The sequence below is a fragment of the Corylus avellana genome, chromosome 3, assembly GCF_965113065.1.
Source record: "Corylus avellana chromosome 3, dhCorAvel1.hap1.2, whole genome shotgun sequence".
NCBI lineage: Eukaryota > Viridiplantae > Streptophyta > Magnoliopsida > Fagales > Betulaceae > Corylus > Corylus avellana.
Window position 1 is genome coordinate 10,206,052 of NC_142492.1, and position 19,519 is coordinate 10,225,570.

Below are 19,519 nucleotides of genomic sequence, written 5' to 3' on the forward strand. Positions count from 1 at the left end.
CAAAATGGTGTAGCGGAAAGAAGGAATTGCACACTTATGGACATGGTTAGGAGCATGCTTAGTAATTATGATCTCCCTTTATTTTTATGGAGTGAAGCCTTAAAAACTGCTGTGTATGTTTTAAACAGGGTTCCATCCAAGGTTGTCCCCAAAACACCTTTTGAATTATGGAATGGGTGGAAACCAAGTTTAAATCATTTACACATATGAGGTTGTCCTGCTGAAGTGAGGATTTACAATCCAAATCTGAAGAAATTAGACCCAAGGACAACCAGTAAATTTTTTATGGGCTATGCAGTTAACTCCAAGGGATTTAGTTTTTACTGTCCTTCACATAGTCCTAGAATTGTTGACTCTATAAATGCAAAATTTATAGAGGATACTGAACCTTGTGGAAGTGCTCATCCTCAAATGGTTGAATTAGAGGAAGCACGAGAGTTGACTGAAACTCCTTCACATGAAGGACGTTTGATTGTGCTTAGGGGAAATCAAAATGATTGCCTTGAACCATAATCAATTTCAGAACAGCCAACTCCTGAGGAACAGGTTCTGAATGAGCCTACTCAACCTCCTCCAAATGCGGAGGAAGTAGGATTAAGAAGATCCTCTAGAATAAGTATACCAGCAATTCCTAGTGATTATGTTGTATACCTCCAATAGTCTGATTTTGACATTGGGCCTAAAGATGATCCAAAGTCGTTTTCACAAGCCATGAGTGGAGATAACTCCACATTTTGGTTCAATGCCATAAAGGAAGAGATGGAATCTATGGCTAAAAATCAAGTTTGGGATCTCGTTGACTTACCAAAAGGAGCTGTAGCCGTAGGCTGCAAATGGGTTTACAAAACCAAAACAGATGCTTCTGGTAATGTTGAACGATATAAAGCTAGACTTGTGGCCAAGAGTTTTACTCAGAAGGAAGGCATTGATTATCATGAAACCTTCTCTTCAGTATCAAAGAAGGATTCATTTAGGATAATCATAGCATTAGTAGCTCATTTTGATCTAGAGTTACATAAAATGGATATGAAAACAGCCTTTCTAAATGGGGATCTTGAAGAAGAGGTATACATGAAACAACGTGAAGGATTTGATGATAACAGTCAAAAGGCTTGCAAATTAAGGAAATCTATTTATGGGCTAAAATAAGCCTCCCGTCAATGGTATATCAAATTTCACAAAGTTATTACCTCATATGGTTTTGTTGAGAACTTTGTTGATCAATGCATATACCTTAAGGACAGTGGAAGTAAAGTTATTTTCTTAGTTCTATATGTAGATGACATTTTGCTTGCATGTAATGATTTAGGTTTGTTACAAGAAACCAAATAGTTCATCTCTCAAAACTTTGAAATAAAAGATTTGGGTGAAGCCTCCTATGTCATTGGCATAGAGATTCACAGAGACAGAAATCAAAGAATATTAAAATTGTCTCAGAAGGCTTACATTGAAAAGGTTTTAGAGAGATTCATACTGAAAAACTGTTCAACTTCTGTAGCACCTATCATTAAAGGGGATAAATTCAGTAAAAATCAGTGTCCCCAGAATGCATTGGAACAAAAGCAAATGAAAAGTATCTCATATGCATCTATAGTTGGCAGCCTATTATATGCACAAGTTTGTATTAGACCTGACATTGCAATGACAGTTGGAATGCTGGGTCGATATCAAAGCAACCCAGGATTGGAACATCGGAAAGCTGCAAAGAAAGTCATGCGGTATTTGCAAGGAACCAAGGACTATAGTCTGACATACAGACACACTGACCATTTGGAGGTGGTTGGATATTCAGATTCAAACTTTGTTGGATGTGTAGATAGCAGGAAGTCTACTTCAGGATATATCTTTCTTCTTGCTGGATGGGCTATATCTTGGAGAAGCAGCAAGCAGACTATAGTTGCTACATCTACAATGGAGGCAGAATTTATTGCATGCTATGAAGCCATAACACAAACATTATGGTTGAGAAGTTTTGTTGGTGGTCTCAAGGTGGTCAATTCTATAACGAGACCAATTAAGATCTTCTGCGATAACCGTGCTGCTATTTTCTTCTTTAAGAATAATAAAAGTGGAAGCAGAAGTAAGCATATCGACATCAAGTCCCTTCGTGTGAGAGAGAACATCAAAATGAATGAAGTATTCATTAAGCATATCAGTACTGAACTAATGATTGCGGGTCCTATGACTAAAGGTTTATCGGTAAAATAGTTTAAAAGTCATGTGGAGCATATGGGGCTCATTGATTCATTTTGTACTATGTTCTTTCTAATCAGTCTATAGACATCATGTTATTTTAATAAAATTTTGTGCACATTTATTACCATATCCATGGGGATAAAAATTAAGTTTGGACCCGAATGATTTATAGGAAGTTCATTCATAAAGTACATTATCAATAAAGTACTCATTTAGGGAGGTATTGCACATTGTGATATATGGAAGGGACGACTTATCATATAAAAGCTTTACCGCCATGATTCATGTGTAGTATTCTTTGAGTGAGTATGAGGATTCCATGAATAGTTGGAATAAATAAAGTAATGGCCATATCATAGAACCGAACACTATAAGAAATTTATGTGTCATAAGGCCCAAGTGGGAGAATGTAAGAAATTTCATTTAAGGTATGTCCCTTATATCATATATATTATTATGATTATAAAATATATACAATCACGGTGCTCAGTAATTTATTCCAATTAAAGCTTATTATGTGAAATCAAATATTCTAAATTAAATTGTTGATTTAATTCTTGTGAAAACAAATATTTGAATTCATTACTGATTTTATTTTGTGGAATCAATTAGCTGTATTGATTATTTATTTGATTTTTATTCCTTAAAGAGAGGAATAATTAAGGTAACAGCTCTAATTGAGGGTCTCTGACCTACCTTTAAATAAGGCCTGTGTATTCCATGATTCCATCAATTGACACTCACTTGTAATTATAGGTCAGAAGAACCTCTTAATAATTTGTAGTTTTCTAGTTTGGTTGCTGTGTAGTTGTTCTTCAACTTGCTTGAGCAAAGCAAATGTTGGAGGTACATATATATTAAATTATTTCCGCTGCTAGTTTTATTGTTAATTAGCATTTAATCTATATAGAAGTTTTACATTTCCATCATGTCTTTTGCCCTTGAAGTAGTACTTCAAGCGGAAGAAAACTAGCTGATGATATATAATATTATGTGATGCAATAAAAGCTTAGAGGCTTTGTGAGCACACTTACTCGTGCGCAGATGCTATAATATTACATATATTATGTGATGCAATAAAACTAAGCGTATATGTTATGACCTCTCTATTTGCTTCGATTTTTATATATTTTTGGTGAACCATGTATGAAACTTTCTACGTCGGTATTTCCTGTGGCTGATGATGTAGATCAAGTATTTTTCAACTTTTATTAGTCCTTGTTTCTTTTCTTTTTTTTTTTTTAATTTTTTTTTTAAAGGAATCCAATGGCTACTAAACCTTGTCATGTCAATTTTGTACGATATTTGTGAAATTTTTATGTAGTATGTAGCATTAGTCTTTAGCATTTATGTACGGAAAACAACCAATCCCTTTGGTCTAGCTAGATTATGAATTTTTTATGATCTTTACTTCTCCTTGTTGAGGAATTGAGATCTCAGCAATTTGTTACTTACATTGCTAACAATTTGGACAACAATTTTAAAAGAGCTTATATGAAACCTATTTGTCCAAATAAGTAATTAGACAACCTAAAATTTATTTAGACAAATAAATTTCACATGAGCTCTTTCATAATTAACTATTTAAATTACCAGCCATTTGAAGAAGAAAGCACAAGTTTTGAAGTTAAGGCCCATTATTCAATTCAGTGGATTACTTTCTTCAGACCGGCAAGAGTTATCTAGAAAGGGACCATTGTTCGTAGAGTGCTTGGATTTGATAAGGCCCAATGACTCTCATGTTCATGAATTGTCCCTTTTGTAATTGTAGCTATTGAGAGTGTAGCTCACTTTTTCTTCTCGGGCTCCATCACTTTTGTAATTAAGTGCAACATTTTCTCGATTTAGAGTGCGTTTAAGATTGTGATTTCGCAAGAATAATTTACGTGTTTAAAACATATTACAAAATGTAAGGCGTTTGGTATTACGATTTAAAAATCACTTAATCTAAATAAGAAAAAAAAAATTGAGATTTCTATAAGTAGTTAGAGAATGCTTATTTTAAAAAGTGCGAATTTAAACCAAAATTACGATGTTGTGTTTGCATGGACACCTTCATGCCCCAAGACAACTTTCTTTCTTCTTTGACTACTTGGGCCAATAGAAGGCTAGCTAGCTCCATGGCCTTTATGTGTTGGTTTTGTGTTGTATTTTTGTAGCCTGCTTGTAGGCTATTTTATTGCCTGTTTTGTTCAGTCCTTTGGAATGTTGTTGTGCTTAGATTTGTTAAACTATCACTTATTCTAGAAGGTAATGTCTATAGAACAAACAATACGTGTTGTTTGTAAAGAATAAGTAATGGAAACAAAGTTCAATTAAAACATGTAAACTACATGAAGTGGAAAATAAATAATGAAAACCATGTTTAACTTATCTTTCATCATATTAAATCATAATTTATTGTAAATATTTAAGACAATAGAAAGATGTAAATATAATTAGGGGAAAATATATTTTACCCTATTGAACTATCCACTCATTTGTAACATCAAGTATCATTCTTGATAATTTAGAGGCAAAAAAAAGAAAAAGTAATAATTTAGAAATATTTGAAGGCTTCAAATTATTTGGTGAAAGAAGGATCCTGAGATAACCTATGGTGCTGCTGGAAGCACGGAGGAATGGTCCGCACGATGAATCAACCAAATTGGCTTCATCACAGCCGCTGATAAAAATATAGTCACGAAGTATCCAATCAATCTTTTCGTAGTAAAAAATATATTTTACCTTCTAAATTTTAGGGTGATTTTAAATCGACTTTCAATGTTTTAATTTTTATAATGCACCCTTCAAATTTGCAAATTTTTTTTTTTTTTTTTTCAATTCGACCAATATTATCCAAAAATTCTCATATCGATCCTAATTTTTTTTAACAAAAATTTTATAAAAAAAAAAATTAAAAAAGGTGGCCATAGCCACTCCTTTGGCCATCTCGCCAATTTTGCACCCCAATTTTATTTTATTTTTAACAAAAAAAAAAATACACTTTGACAAAAGTTTCATTTTAAAAAGTCTTTTTTTAACTTTAAAATTTTATTTCTCAAACACAATCTCAAATATGCCATTGGTGAGATAAGATGCCAGCAAGACATGTAGCTCCATCATCTTGACTAATCTCTTCAAGTCAAGCCAAACGATGTCGTCATCTCTCAATAATTTCCATACAAAAACGTCACGTATACAAATACACCCTATTGACTACGTCATGTACGTAGACCATCCCGTAGCCATCTTCATCTCCACATAGACTTGGCCTGATTTTTCCATCATGTCTTCACGTCTTTTTCTTTTTGGAACAATGAACTACATTAAACAACGGAAGAAGAATATATATATATACATTCAAGGCAGAGAAAATCCGGTAATAGAACAAAAAAAGGTGTAATTTTCCATTACTAGCTTATACGCTGCCGCTATATTGGCTCCATATGGACTTTTTCCACCGACCATATCTGAAAATGTACCCTAAAATGTGGTGGATATAATTTGTAATAGCCTGATGAAACTTTACAGACCATACGTATATATTAATGAGATTTTTATATCTATTTATTATATTCATATTTTGCATAAGTTACTTTCTTACGTTAGCCACTTAAAAAAAATATTACTCAATTTAAAATAAAAATTATCTGAAAAATGTTAAGGACCCGTTTGGGAGTATGATTTCAATAAGTGAGATTTTAAAAATTACATTTTTAAAAATTGCGTTTCTAAAATCGCTACTTTTTAAAATTGCATAGACGTTTGATAAAACATGTTAATAAGTAATTTTTTTTTATCAATTGAGTGTTTGGATAACATTAGCATATAATTGCAGTTTCATGACTAAATAGGTAAATATTACGCCAAATATTGTTTTAAGCGAAATCGTGATTTTGATTTAAATTCACACTTTTTCAAATAAGCACCCATAGTTAGCTTATAGAAATAGAATATTTTTTCACGATTTTAAAATTTGCGTTTTTAAAATCGCAATTCCAACCACTTTTAAATTGCAATTTGGTTTAAAAACGCTAATTATTTTTTAAAAAACCCACTTCCAAACGAATCCTAAAATTATCGAGACATATATTCATTAAAAAGAAAGAGAGAAATAATAATAATAGACAAATAATTTAAATGTGATGTGGCAGTTTGGCTTCGTCCAATATTGAGTGGCTCTCCACCTTAGCTTACTTGGTAGCAAGACTCAACAATGCATGTTCACATGTACTGCTCCAAGTCAGACCGACATGCATCATCTTTCCAAAGTCCAATTTTCCACCCAAATAGAAATAGTAACTCCACAACGACGCCAGCTGCAGCTGTGGGCCGGGTCTCTGCTTACCATCTCGAATCCTAAAATCCTAATTATCTTGTTATATACATTTCATCTAACTATATTTAATTCAATAACAATATGGATGGCAAATATACAGATAAAGAGGGAGCTTTCAAACAGAGAGAAAGCTCTTAAGAAACCTATACATTTTTCTTATGCGCAAAATCATATACGTACCCAAAATTTCACTGTCACATAAAAGACTTAGAAACATTCATCTTATGCAACTTCAATAAAATAACACTACAAAAAACCTTTTGATTAATAACAATACTTTAATTACGTGTCAATAGGCTTTGCATGTTACTAAATATTAGTAATATGTGGTTAGTAATATGTGCAGCGTATTACTAATTTAGATGTTACTAAAAAACATTTAGTAATGTGTCAAAATTGACACGTTACTAAATGTTTAGTAACGTGTCATTTTCTAACACATTACTAAAGTATAAAAAATTAATTAAAAATAATAATTTTTTTTTTCAAATTAATTTCCAGAATTTTTTTTTTCAAATAATATCATGATATTATTTGAAAAAACAATTCTGGAAATAAATTTGAAAATCAGATTTTCAAAAATCCAAACCCATGTAGTAGCAAATCAAAATTTAATTGAAAAAAAAAAAATCAATTGAACTTGGAATACGGTAAGAGCAAATATGGTAAGAGCAAAAAATTGAACTTGGAATACGGTATACACTAGAAAAAACTACACGATATGTAATGTGTTTACTGTTCAGTACTTTTTGCCACGTTACCATTTAGTAACATTTCAATTTGTGACACGTTACTAAATATTTTAGTAATATGTCAAAGTTGACACGTTACTAAATGGTAATTTGACACGTTACTAAATCGAAAACTTAAAAAAATTAAAAAATTAAAAAATTAAAAAAAAAATTGAAAACTTTAGTAACGTGTCAAGTTGACACGTTGCTAAAATGGTAATTTGTCAAATTTGGCACATTACTAAATCGAAAACTTAAAAATAAATAAAAAATAAAAAAAAAATCGAAAAACTTTAGTAACGTGTCAAAGTTGACACGTTACTAAATGCTAACGTGTCAAATTTGACACGTTACTAAATCGAAAAATTAAAAAAAAATTCGAAAACTTTAGTAACGTGTCAAAGTTGACACGTTACTAAATGGTAACATGTCAAATGTGACACGTTACTAAATGATAATTACTATGTCAAAAACTTTTTTAAAAAAATTAAAAATTAAAAATTTTTTTTTAAAAAAAATCGAAAACTTTAGTAACGTGTCAAAGTTGACATGTTACTAAATGGGCATTGGAAACAGGCGTACGCGCCAGTCCCTCTTTCCTGTATAAATTTATAATAGTACCAAAAATATAGATCCCACCATTTTCTTGGATGGGATCTAGCTTGTTCAACAACTTGTTTCTTCTCACCAGAATCTTAAATCCAACATTTTACTTCCACTTTTTATTAAAAGATTTATAAGCTTTTATATATATATGCTAAAGAGATTATTACGTTCATTATAACCTCTTACAAATTGGAGGCTCATTTTTTTTATGAATTGTTGCTTGATAATTTACAATTTAATGGTTGATTAATTTGTAAAGGTGATATTGATATTGTAAACATTTTAGTACCCCACGCAACAAGTATTACAAAAAATAAGAAAAACCCAGAAAAATAAAATAAAATTAAAAGGGAATCTAAAACAACATCACATTGACACAAGATTGCCAACTACTTTATAAAGAGGTGGGCCCGGATGGCGGCACGTCCGCATCTAAATTGCTCGGTAAAGTGTGATTGAAAATCTCAGAAAATGATATTATATTCAATCATCCTTTTAAATATTACAAATGCGTCGTTGTACTACCTAAATTTTATTAGGTATTATACAATAGAGTAGTTGTTGATGCCCAAGTAATGTTAGGGATTTTTATTAAATATTACACTGATGCCATAGTAATGCCCGTATGAAAATACGAAGAAAAAAAATGTTATATAGTCGTTATGATGTCCAAATAGTATTAAGATGTTTAGATATGTCATTATGATGCCCAATTGATACCAAGATATTGTAAACATGTCATTATGATGCCCAAATTTTTAGGATAAGGGCAAAGCATAAAAAATAATGTTTCTTGAAGTATTTTAAGGATCCTAGGATTTAAATTGAGGCTAAGGAATGAATGAGAGAATACATGCTAATGTGAAAAATATAATACTAATGCAGAAAGTGTACTGACGAAGGAGAATGCATTTAAGGAATATAAGCTCTAACCTGTGAGTTTGAACTTACTGACCTTGCATTATTTTATAGAAGCATGTTAACTATATTTTGTTGAGCCCAGCTATTTTAATTACACGTATGAATATATTTTGAAATAGTTTGCATATGTGTTAAATGAAAATGTGTTTCCAAATGAACTAATTTATGAAAAGAAGCTGATTTTTGGAAGGAAAACGTATTTGCGAAAAGGATAATGTTTTGAAAAATATGATGTTATGTACGAATGCATGTAAAGCCCAGCGGTAAGGGGGGATTATGCGCCTGACACCCCGATGTTAGGAAGGGGAAACAAAGTTGCCTAACAGCCTAACGGTTAAGTGGGGTTACACGTTCAACACCTCAAAGTTATGAGAGGGATAAATTATTAGAAACCTGGCAGTTAATTGGGGTAACACTTAGCAAACTTTAGGGGATAAGTGAGAGTATAAATTCACTTATTTTATGATATGATATGTTATGCAAAGCTATGCACTTCAATTATGATGATTTTTAACTGATGTTTTACTCATTTTGTTATGAATTGTTTTACCGCTTCATATTATGAAATGTGAAGTTAATTATATGGTAAGAAAATGCAAGAAAATATTATTATGATTTATTACTATGTATCAAATTATCTATCATCTAGTTTACCATTTAGTCATATGTTTATTAAAACTCATTTGTGAAAATCTTGAATACATGGCTGTTTAGTAAACATTGGTGATGAGATTGATTTTCAAATAACGATGGGCTCACATTATAAATGGTTAGTTTGCTTAAACTTATAGAGCCGTAGACTCACACTTCTACTTGTAAAACTATAATGATATATTCTACAGATGTCACTGCAAAGACTGTCGTTGAGGATCCATACGCCTGATTAGAGTTTTACCCTGGAGGCTTGGAGGAGGCTTTTACTTTTGAAAAGTCATCTTTCCATAAGTTAGCATGGTTAGTTTAGTTGTATTTATGATGCCAGTGACTCATTGTATTGGGGATAAAGTTGTGATGTCATAATGATGAATAATAGAAGCTTTGGTATGTATTTATTAGCAAGTGTTGGTTATAAAAAGAAAAGAAAAATTTATCAAGTTTTTTTCGTTGTGTTATTTAGTAAGGAAAAAGTAGTAGTGTCACGTGACAAGAAGTTCTAAGAAATAATAAGAAAGTATGTCACTTGTGCAACCTGTATTTGTATTTAGAAATTATAGAGCTCAAATTTATTAACATTATTCAGCTCAAATTTATTAATTATGGTTTGACTTAAAAACATGGCACAAGTGCAACTTGTATTTTTATTTAATAAATATCTTTTGATCATGCTACCACACAATGTCCTATTAACTAGGGGCGGAACTATGCTATAGCCATGCCCCCAAAGCTATAAGGTGGACCTCATCCAAAACCAAATTTGCCTTTATTCATTGTCATATCTTGTTAAGTAGAGAGATATGGACTTTTTCCTATGTTAAATTGCACTATTGAAAGCTAAGTTTATAGCACAAATATTGTAATTAATGGGCTTTTAATAAGACTTGAAAATTGTTAAAAAAAAAAATTGTTCTTTACAATGCATCCCTTGTTCCTAGTGCAAGCCTCCCAATTTATTTTAGTCACATGAATCTTTTTAGCTTATGCAATTTCAATGAAAATGAGTGAAGTACCATAAAACTTAAAATTATGGAATAAACTTAAACCACTGTGCGATGACAAGTTGGACAAGGAGTTCAACAAAATAATAAGAAAGTATGTGACTTTTGCAACCTTTATTTGTATTTAATAATAATATAGCTCAAATTTATTAATTATAGTTTGAATTAAAAACATGGCAAAAGTTCAACCTGTATTTTTATTTAATAATTATCTTTTGATCATGCTACCACCGAATGTCCTATTAACTATGGACGGAACTATCTTATAGCCAAGTCCTCCAAGCAATAAGGTGGTCCTTGCCCAAAACCAAAGTTGTCTTTATTCATTGTTATTTCTTGTTAAGTAGAGAGATATGGACATCTCCAATATTGTAATTAATGGCCTTTTAATAAGACTTTAAAAATGTTAGAAATACCAAAAAAAAAAAAAAAAAAATTATTTTCTTTACAACGTTTCCCTCGTTCCTCGTGCAAGCCTCCTGATTTATTTTAATGAATCTTTTTAACGTATGCAATTTGTAAGAAAAGGAGTGAAGTATCTTAAAACTCAAATTATGGACTAAATATAAACCACTGTGTGATGATGGGTCGGACAAGGCGTTTTCTAAGCAATAATAAGAAAGTATATTACTTGTGCAACCTGTATTTGTATTTAATAATTATAGTGCTCAAATTTATTTATTATAGTTTGAATTAAAAACATGGCACATGTGGAACATGTATTTTTATTTAATAATTATATTTTGATCATGTTACCACGCAATATGCTATTAACTAGGGGAGAAATTAATCTATAGCCAAGCCCCCAAGCAATAAGGTGGTCCTTGCCCAAAACCAAAGTTGCCTTTATTCATTGTTATTTCTTGCTAAGTAGAGAGATATGGACCTCTCCAATATTGTAATTAATGGCCTTTTAATAAGAATTGAAAAATGTTAGAAATACAAAAAAAAAAAAAAAAAAAAAAAAAAAAATTATGTTCTTTATAACGTTTCCCTCGTTCCTCTTGCAAGCCTCCCAATTTATTTTAATCACATGAACCTTTTTAACTTATGCAATTTGTATGAAATTGAGTGAAGTACCCTAAAACTCAAATTATGGATTAAATATAAACCACCGTGTGGTTATAGGTCGGACAAGTAGTTTTCTAAGAAATAATAAAAAAGTATGTCACTTGTGCAACCTGTAATTGTATTTAATAATTATAGAGCTCAAATTTATTAACATTATTCATCTCAAATTTATTAATTATAGTTTGAATGAAAAACATGGCACATGTGCAACCTGTATTTTTATTTAACAATTATCTTTTGATCATGTTACCACACAATGTGCTATTAACTAGGGGTGGAAAAAAACTATAGCCACGCCCCCTAGGCTATATGGTGGTCCTTGCCCAAAACCAAAGTTGCCTTTATTTATTGATATTTCTTGTTAAGTAGATCAAGAGATATGGACCTCTCTAATATTGTAATTAATAGCCTTTTAAAAAGAATTGAAAAATGTTAGAAATACCAAAAAAAAAAAAATTATGTTATTTACAACCTTTCCCTCGTTACTCTTGCAAACCTCCCAATTTATTTTAATCACACGAATCTTTTTAATGTATGCAATTTGTATGAAATTGAGTGAAGCACCCTAAAACTCAAATTATGGATTAAATATAAACCACCTTGTGATGACAGGTCGGACAAGGAGTTTTCTAAGAAATAATAAAAAAGTATGTCACTTGTGCAACCTATATTTTTATTCAATAATTATAGAGCTCAAATTTATTAACATTATTCATCTCAAATTTATTAATTATAGTTTGAATTAAAAACATGGCACATGTGCAACCTGTATTTTTATTTAATAATTATCTTTTGATTATGTTACCACTCAATGTGCTATTAACTAGGGGCGGAACTGCTATGAGCGTGCTTCGGGTCAATTGCTAAATGTCAACAAAACTGCAATCTATTTTAGTCGAAATACACAAACTGAAGAGAAGAAAGCCATTCTTGAGATCGCTGCACTCCCGGTGTCTCAAAGGTTTGATACCTATTTGGGACTCCCGGCTTTGGTGGGGAAGTCACGAACTAAGGAGTTTAAGACGATTATTGACCGGATTGAAAAACGACTGAAAGATTGGAAGCTGAGATTTTTATCGCAGGCGGGGAAGGAAATTCTTTTGAAGGCAGTGGTGCAAGCTATACTGACATATAGCATGAGTGTCTTCTTGCTTTCGAAAGCATTATGTTCCAATATAAATTCAATGATGCAGAAATTTTGGTGGGGGCATAAAAGCAATGAGTCCCGTATTCACTGGATGAGTTGGGAACGATTAGGAGACAATAAAGAGAAGGGAGGAATGGGATTTAGAGAGTTCTCTTGTTTTAACAAGGCTCTTTTGGCTAAGCAATATTGGCGTCTCTGAAAAACACCGGACAGCTTGGTTGCAAAAATAATGAAGGCGAAATATTTTCCCAAAAAGGAGGTTTTGGATGCGAATATTGGTTCAAAACCTTCGTATGCATGGAGGAGTATTTGGAGTTCGCAGGCATTATTGAAAGAGGGATTGTGTTGGAGGATCGGAAATGGGGAGAAGGTCCGCATTTGGGGAGATCGTTGGGTTCCCACTCGGCACAGCCTCTTTATCCCATCTCCTACACGACAAGGGTATGAAAATGCCAAGGTATGTGAGCTTATTGATAAGGAAAGGGGCTGGTGGGATTGTAATCTTTTGGCAAATCTTTTTAGAGAGGATGAAGTGCAAGCCATAAAATCAATTCCGCTTAGTTGTACTAATCAAGCGGATTTGCTGATTTGGAGCGGTACGGTAAATGGGCTTTTTTCTGTTAAGAGCGCCTATCACTTGGCTAAAGAAGTGGAGGATAGATACAAGGCTGGCTGTTCTATGGGTATGTACAAGAGTGAAGTGTGGCATCGGATTTGGAAATTACATATCCCTAGTGTGGAAAAGAATTTTTTATGGAGAGCTTGCCATAATATTCTACCTACTAGGGATAATCTTTTGAGAAGGAAAATAGTGCAAGATCCGCGGTGCCCAATTTGTGAGAGAGACGTTGAGACATCCACCCATGTGTTATGGGAATGCTCCTCAGCCATGGATGTGTGGGGGTCAAGCTGCAAAAAATTCCAGAAGAGTTCCATTAAGGGGTTATCTTTTCTTAAGGTGCTGGAGGAGGTGTTGAAAACTGCTAATGAGGAAGAAGTCAAATTTTTTAGTGGACTATCTCGGCAATTGTGGCTTAGGAGAAATGAAGTAATTCACGGGGGAGTTTTTAGCCATCCAAATTTGCTGATCCAGAAGGTGAAAAACGAAATCTCCGAGTTTGGTCAGGCCAACAGCAGTGAGCCTTCAGTGCAAGAAGTCCAGGGAAGCAAAGAAGATGCAACATGGCAAGCACCTCCACAGGGCAGACTGAAGGCTAACTGGGACGCTGCGTTAGATGTCAAACATGGAAGAGTAGGAATGGGTGTGATCATCAGAGATCATGAAGGCAGAGTCATTGCCGCTAGATGCAGTACAAGTCAAGGGGCTTTTGATCCATCAGCTGCGGAAGCTTTAGCAGCTATCCATGCACTGCGGTATTGTAGAGCAATTGGTGCAAATATTATCAGCCTGGAAGGTGATGCCAAAAACGTAGTGGACGCGATGAACACACGAGAAGAAAACTGGAGCAGATTTGGACACCTTGCGGCGGATGCTAAATCTTTGCTCAACGGGTTTAGCAGCTGGGAGGTTAAGCATGTAGGACGTAATACCAATTTCGCAGCTCATCATCTAGCAAAATTAGCGGTGGGTCTAGGCTTCGAAAAGGAGTGGTTGGGAGAATTCCCTGATTGTATCTCAGCGATTATTCAGAGAGAGCAATCTGTATTATCTTTTGATTGATTAATGAAGAAGCAAATATTTCATCAAAAAAAAAAAAAAACTAGGGGCGGAACTAAGCTATAGCCATGCCCCCTAGGCTATATGGTTGTCATTGCCTAAAACCAAAGTTGCCTTTATTCATTGTCATATTTTGTTAAGTAGAGAGATATGGACCTCTTCCTATGTTAAATTGCACTATTGGAAGCTAAGTTTATAGCACAAATATTGTAATTAATGGCCTTTTAATAAGACTTGAGAAAATTTTTTTTTTTTTTTTTTAAAAAAAAAGATTTGTTCTTTATCACGCGTCCCTCGTTCATTGTCATTTCTTGTTAAGTTGAGAGATATGGACCTCTCCAATATTGTAATTAATGAGCTTTTAATAAGACTTAAAAATGGTAGAAATACCAAAAAAAAAAAAGAAGAAGAAGAACAAATTATGTTCTTTACAACGTTTCCCTTGTTCCTCGTGCATGTCCCCCAATTTATTTTAATCATATGAATCTTTTTAATGTGTGCAATATGTATGAAAACGTGTGATGTACCTTAAAACTCAAATTATAGATGAAACTTAAAGCACCGTATGATTACACGTTGAACAAGGAGTTTTAAGAAATAATAGGAAAGTATGTTACTTTTGCAACCTTTACTTGTTTTTAATAATTTGAGAGCTCAAATTTAATAATTATAGTTTGAATTAAGAAGATGGCACAATTCCAATCTATATTTTTATTTAATACTTAACTTTTGATCATGCTACCACGCAATGTCCTATTAAATATAGGCAGAACTACCCTATAGCCAAGACCCTCAAGCTATAAGGTGGTCATTTCCTAAAACCAAAGTTGCCTTTATTTATTGTCATTTCTTGTAAGGTAGAGAGATATGAACCTCTTCCAATGTTAAATTGCACTATTGGGAGCTAACTTTATAGCACAAATATTGTAATTAATGGCCTTTTAATAAGACTTGACAATGTTAGAAATACAATATATATATATAAACCACCGTGTTAGAAATACACTAAAACTCAAATTATGGATTAAATATAAACCACCGTGTGGTGACAGGTCGGACAAGGAGTTTTCTAAGCAAAATAATAAAAAAGTATGTCACTTGTGCAACCAGTATTTGTATTTAATAATTATATAGCTTAAATTTATTAACATTATTCATCTCAAATTTATTAATTACCGTTTCAATTAAAAACATGACACATGTGCAACCTGTATTTTTAATTAATAATTATCTTTTGATCATGTTACCACACAATGTGCTATTAACTAGGGGCGAAACTAAGTTATAGCCACGACCCCCAGGCTATAGGGTGGTGCTTGCCCAAAACCAAACTTGCCTTTATTCGTTGATATTTCTTGTTAAGTAGATTGAGAGATATGGACCTCTCTAATATTGTAATTAGTGGCCTTTTAGTAAGACTTGAGAAATTTTAAAAGTACCAAAAAAAAAAAAAAAAAAAATTGAATCTTTTTAACATTATTCATCTCAAATTTATTAATTATAGTTTGAATTAAAAACATGGCACATGTGCAACCTGTATTTTTATTTAATAATTTTCTTTTGATCATGTTACCACACAATGTGCTATTAACTTGGGGTGGAACTAAGTTATAGCCACACCCCCCAGGCTATATGGTGGTAAATGCCCAAAACCAAAGTAGGCTTTATTCATTGTCATAACTTGTTAAGTAGAGAGATATGGTCATCTTCCTATGTTAAGTTGCACTATTGGAAGCTAAGTTAATAGCACCAATATTGTAATTAATGGCCTTTAAAGAAGACTTGAGAAATTTTAAAAATCACAAAAAAAAAAAAATGATTTTGTTCTTTATAACGCGTCCCTCGTTTATTGTCATTTCTTATTAAGTAGAGAGATATGGACATCTCCAATATTGTAATTAATGAGCTTTTAATAAGACTTAAAAATTTTAGAAACACAAAAAAAAAAAAGAAAAAAAAAAAAGAACTAATTATGTTCTTTACAACATTTCCCTTGTTCCTCGTGCAAGTCCCCCAATTTATTTTAATCACGTGAATCTTTTTAACCTATGCAATTTGTATGAAAATGTGTGATGTACCTGAAAACTCAAATTACGGATTAAACTTAAACCACCGTGTGATTACACGTCAAACAAGGAGTTTTAAGAAATAATAGGAAAGTATGTCACTTTTGCAACCTGTACGTGTTTTTAATAATTTTAGAGCTCAAATTTAATAATTATAGTTTAAATTAAGAAGATGGCACAATTCCAACCTGTATTTTTATTTAATAGTTAAATTTTGATCAAGCTACCACGCAATGTCCTATTAAATATGGGCAGAACTACCCTATAGCCAAGACCCTCAAGCAATAAGATGGTCATTTCATAAAACTAAAGTTGCCTTTATTCATTGTCATTTCTTGTAAGATAAAGAGATATGGACCTCTTCCAATGTTAAATTGAACTATTAGGAGCTAAGTTTATAGCACAAATATAGTAATTAATGGCCTTTTAATAAGACTTGACAATGTTAGAAATACAATATATATATATATATATATATATATATATATATATAAACCACCGTGTGATGATAGGTTGGACAAAGAGTTTTCTAAGAAATTATAAAAAAGTATGTCACTTGTGCAACCTGTATTTTTATTTAATAATTATCTTTTGATCATATTACCACACAATTTGACTATTAACTTGGGGCGGAACTAAGTTATAGCCACACCCCCCCAGGCTATATGGTGGTCATTGCCCAAAACCAAAGTAGGCTTTATTCATTGTCATAACTTGTTAAGTAGAGAGATATGGTCATCTTCCTATGTTAAGTTGCACTATTGGAAGCTAAGTTAATAGCACCAATATTGTAAATAATGGCCTTTTAAGAAGACTTGAGAAATTTTAAAAATCACAAAAAAAAAAAAAAAAAAAATTATTTTGTTCTTTATAACGCGTCCCTCGTTTATTGTCATTTCTTATTAAGTAGAGAGATATGGACATCTCCAATATTGTAATTAATGAGCTTTTAATAAGACTTAAAAATTTTAGAAACACAAAAAAAAAAAAAAAAAAAGAACTAATTATGTTCTTTACAACATTTCCCTTGTTCCTCGTGCAAGTCCCCCAATTTATTTTAATCACGTGAATCTTTTTAACCTATGCAATTTGTATGAAAATGTGTGATGTACCTGAAAACTCAAATTACGGATTAAACTTAAACCACCGTGTGATTACACGTCAAACAAGGAGTTTTAAGAAATAATAGGAAAGTATGTCACTTTTGCAACCTGTACGTGTTTTTAATAATTTTAGAGCTCAAATTTAATAATTATAGTTTAAATTAAGAAGATGGCACAATTCCAACCTGTATTTTTATTTAATAGTTAAATTTTGATCAAGCTACCACGCAATGTCCTATTAAATATGGGCAGAACTACCCTATAGCCAAGACCCTCAAGCAATAAGATGGTCATTTCATAAAACTAAAGTTGCCTTTATTCATTGTCATTTCTTGTAAGATAAAGAGATATGGACCTCTTCCAATGTTAAATTGAACTATTAGGAGCTAAGTTTATAGCACAAATATAGTAATTAATGGCCTTTTAATAAGACTTGACAATGTTAGAAATACAATATATATATATATATATATATATATATATATATAAACCACCGTGTGATGATAGGTTGGACAAAGAGTTTTCTAAGAAATTATAAAAAAGTATGTCACTTGTGCAACCTGTATTTTTATTTAATAATTATCTTTTGATCATATTACCACACAATTTGACTATTAACTTGGGGCGGAACTAAGTTATAGCCACACCCCCCCAGGCTATATGGTGGTCATTGCCCAAAACCAAAGTAGGCTTTATTCATTGTCATAACTTGTTAAGTAGAGAGATATGGTCATCTTCCTATGTTAAGTTGCACTATTGGAAGCTAAGTTAATAGCACCAATATTGTAAATAATGGCCTTTTAAGAAGACTTGAGAAATTTTAAAAATCACAAAAAAAAAAAAAAAAAAATTATTTTGTTCTTTATAACGCGTCCCTCGTTTATTGTCATTTCTTATTAAGTAGAGAGATATGGACATCTCCAATATTGTAATTAATGAGCTTTTAATAAGACTTAAAAATTTTAGAAACACAAAAAAAAAAAAAAAAAAAGAACTAATTATGTTCTTTACAACATTTCCCTTGTTCCTCGTGCAAGTCCCCCAATTTATTTTAATCACGTGAATCTTTTTAACCTATGCAATTTGTATGAAAATGTGTGATGTACCTGAAAACTCAAATTACGGATTAAACTTAAACCACCGTGTGATTACACGTCAAACAAGGAGTTTTAAGAAATAATAGGAAAGTATGTCACTTTTGCAACCTGTACTTGTTTTTAATAATTTTAGAGCTCAAATTTAATAATTATAGTTTGAATTAAGAAGATGGCACAATTCCAACCTGTATTTTTATTTAATAGTTAAATTTTGATCACGCTACCACGCAATGTCCTATTAAATATGGGCAGAACTATCCTATAGCCAAGACCCTCAAGCAATAAGATGGTCATTTCATAAAACCAAAGTTGCCTTTTTTCATTGTCATTTCTTGTAAGATAAAGAGATATGGACCTCTTCCAATGTTAAATTGAACTATTAGGAGCTAAGTTTATAGCACAAATATAGTAATTAATGGCCTTTTAATAAGACTTGACAATGTTAGAAATACAATATATATATATATATATATATATATATATATATATATATATATAAACCACCGTGTGATGACAGGTTGGACAAAGAGTTTTCTAAGAAATTATAAAAAAGTATGTCACTTGTGCAACCTGTATTTTTATTTAATAATTCTCTTTTGATCATGTTACCACACAATTTGGCTATTAACTTGGGGCGGAACTAAGTTATAGCCACACCCCCCCAGGCTATATGGTGGTCATTGCCCAAAACCAAAGTAGGCTTTATTCATTGTCATAACTTGTTAAGTAGAGAGATATGGTCATCTTCCTATGTTAAGTTGCACTATTGGAAGCTAAGTTAATAGCACCAATATTGTAATTAATGGCCTTTTAAGAAGACTTGAGAAATTTTAAAAATCACAAAAAAAAAAAAAAAAAAAATTATTTTGTTCTTTATAACGCGTCCCTCGTTTATTGTCATTTCTTATTAAGTAGAGAGATATGGAC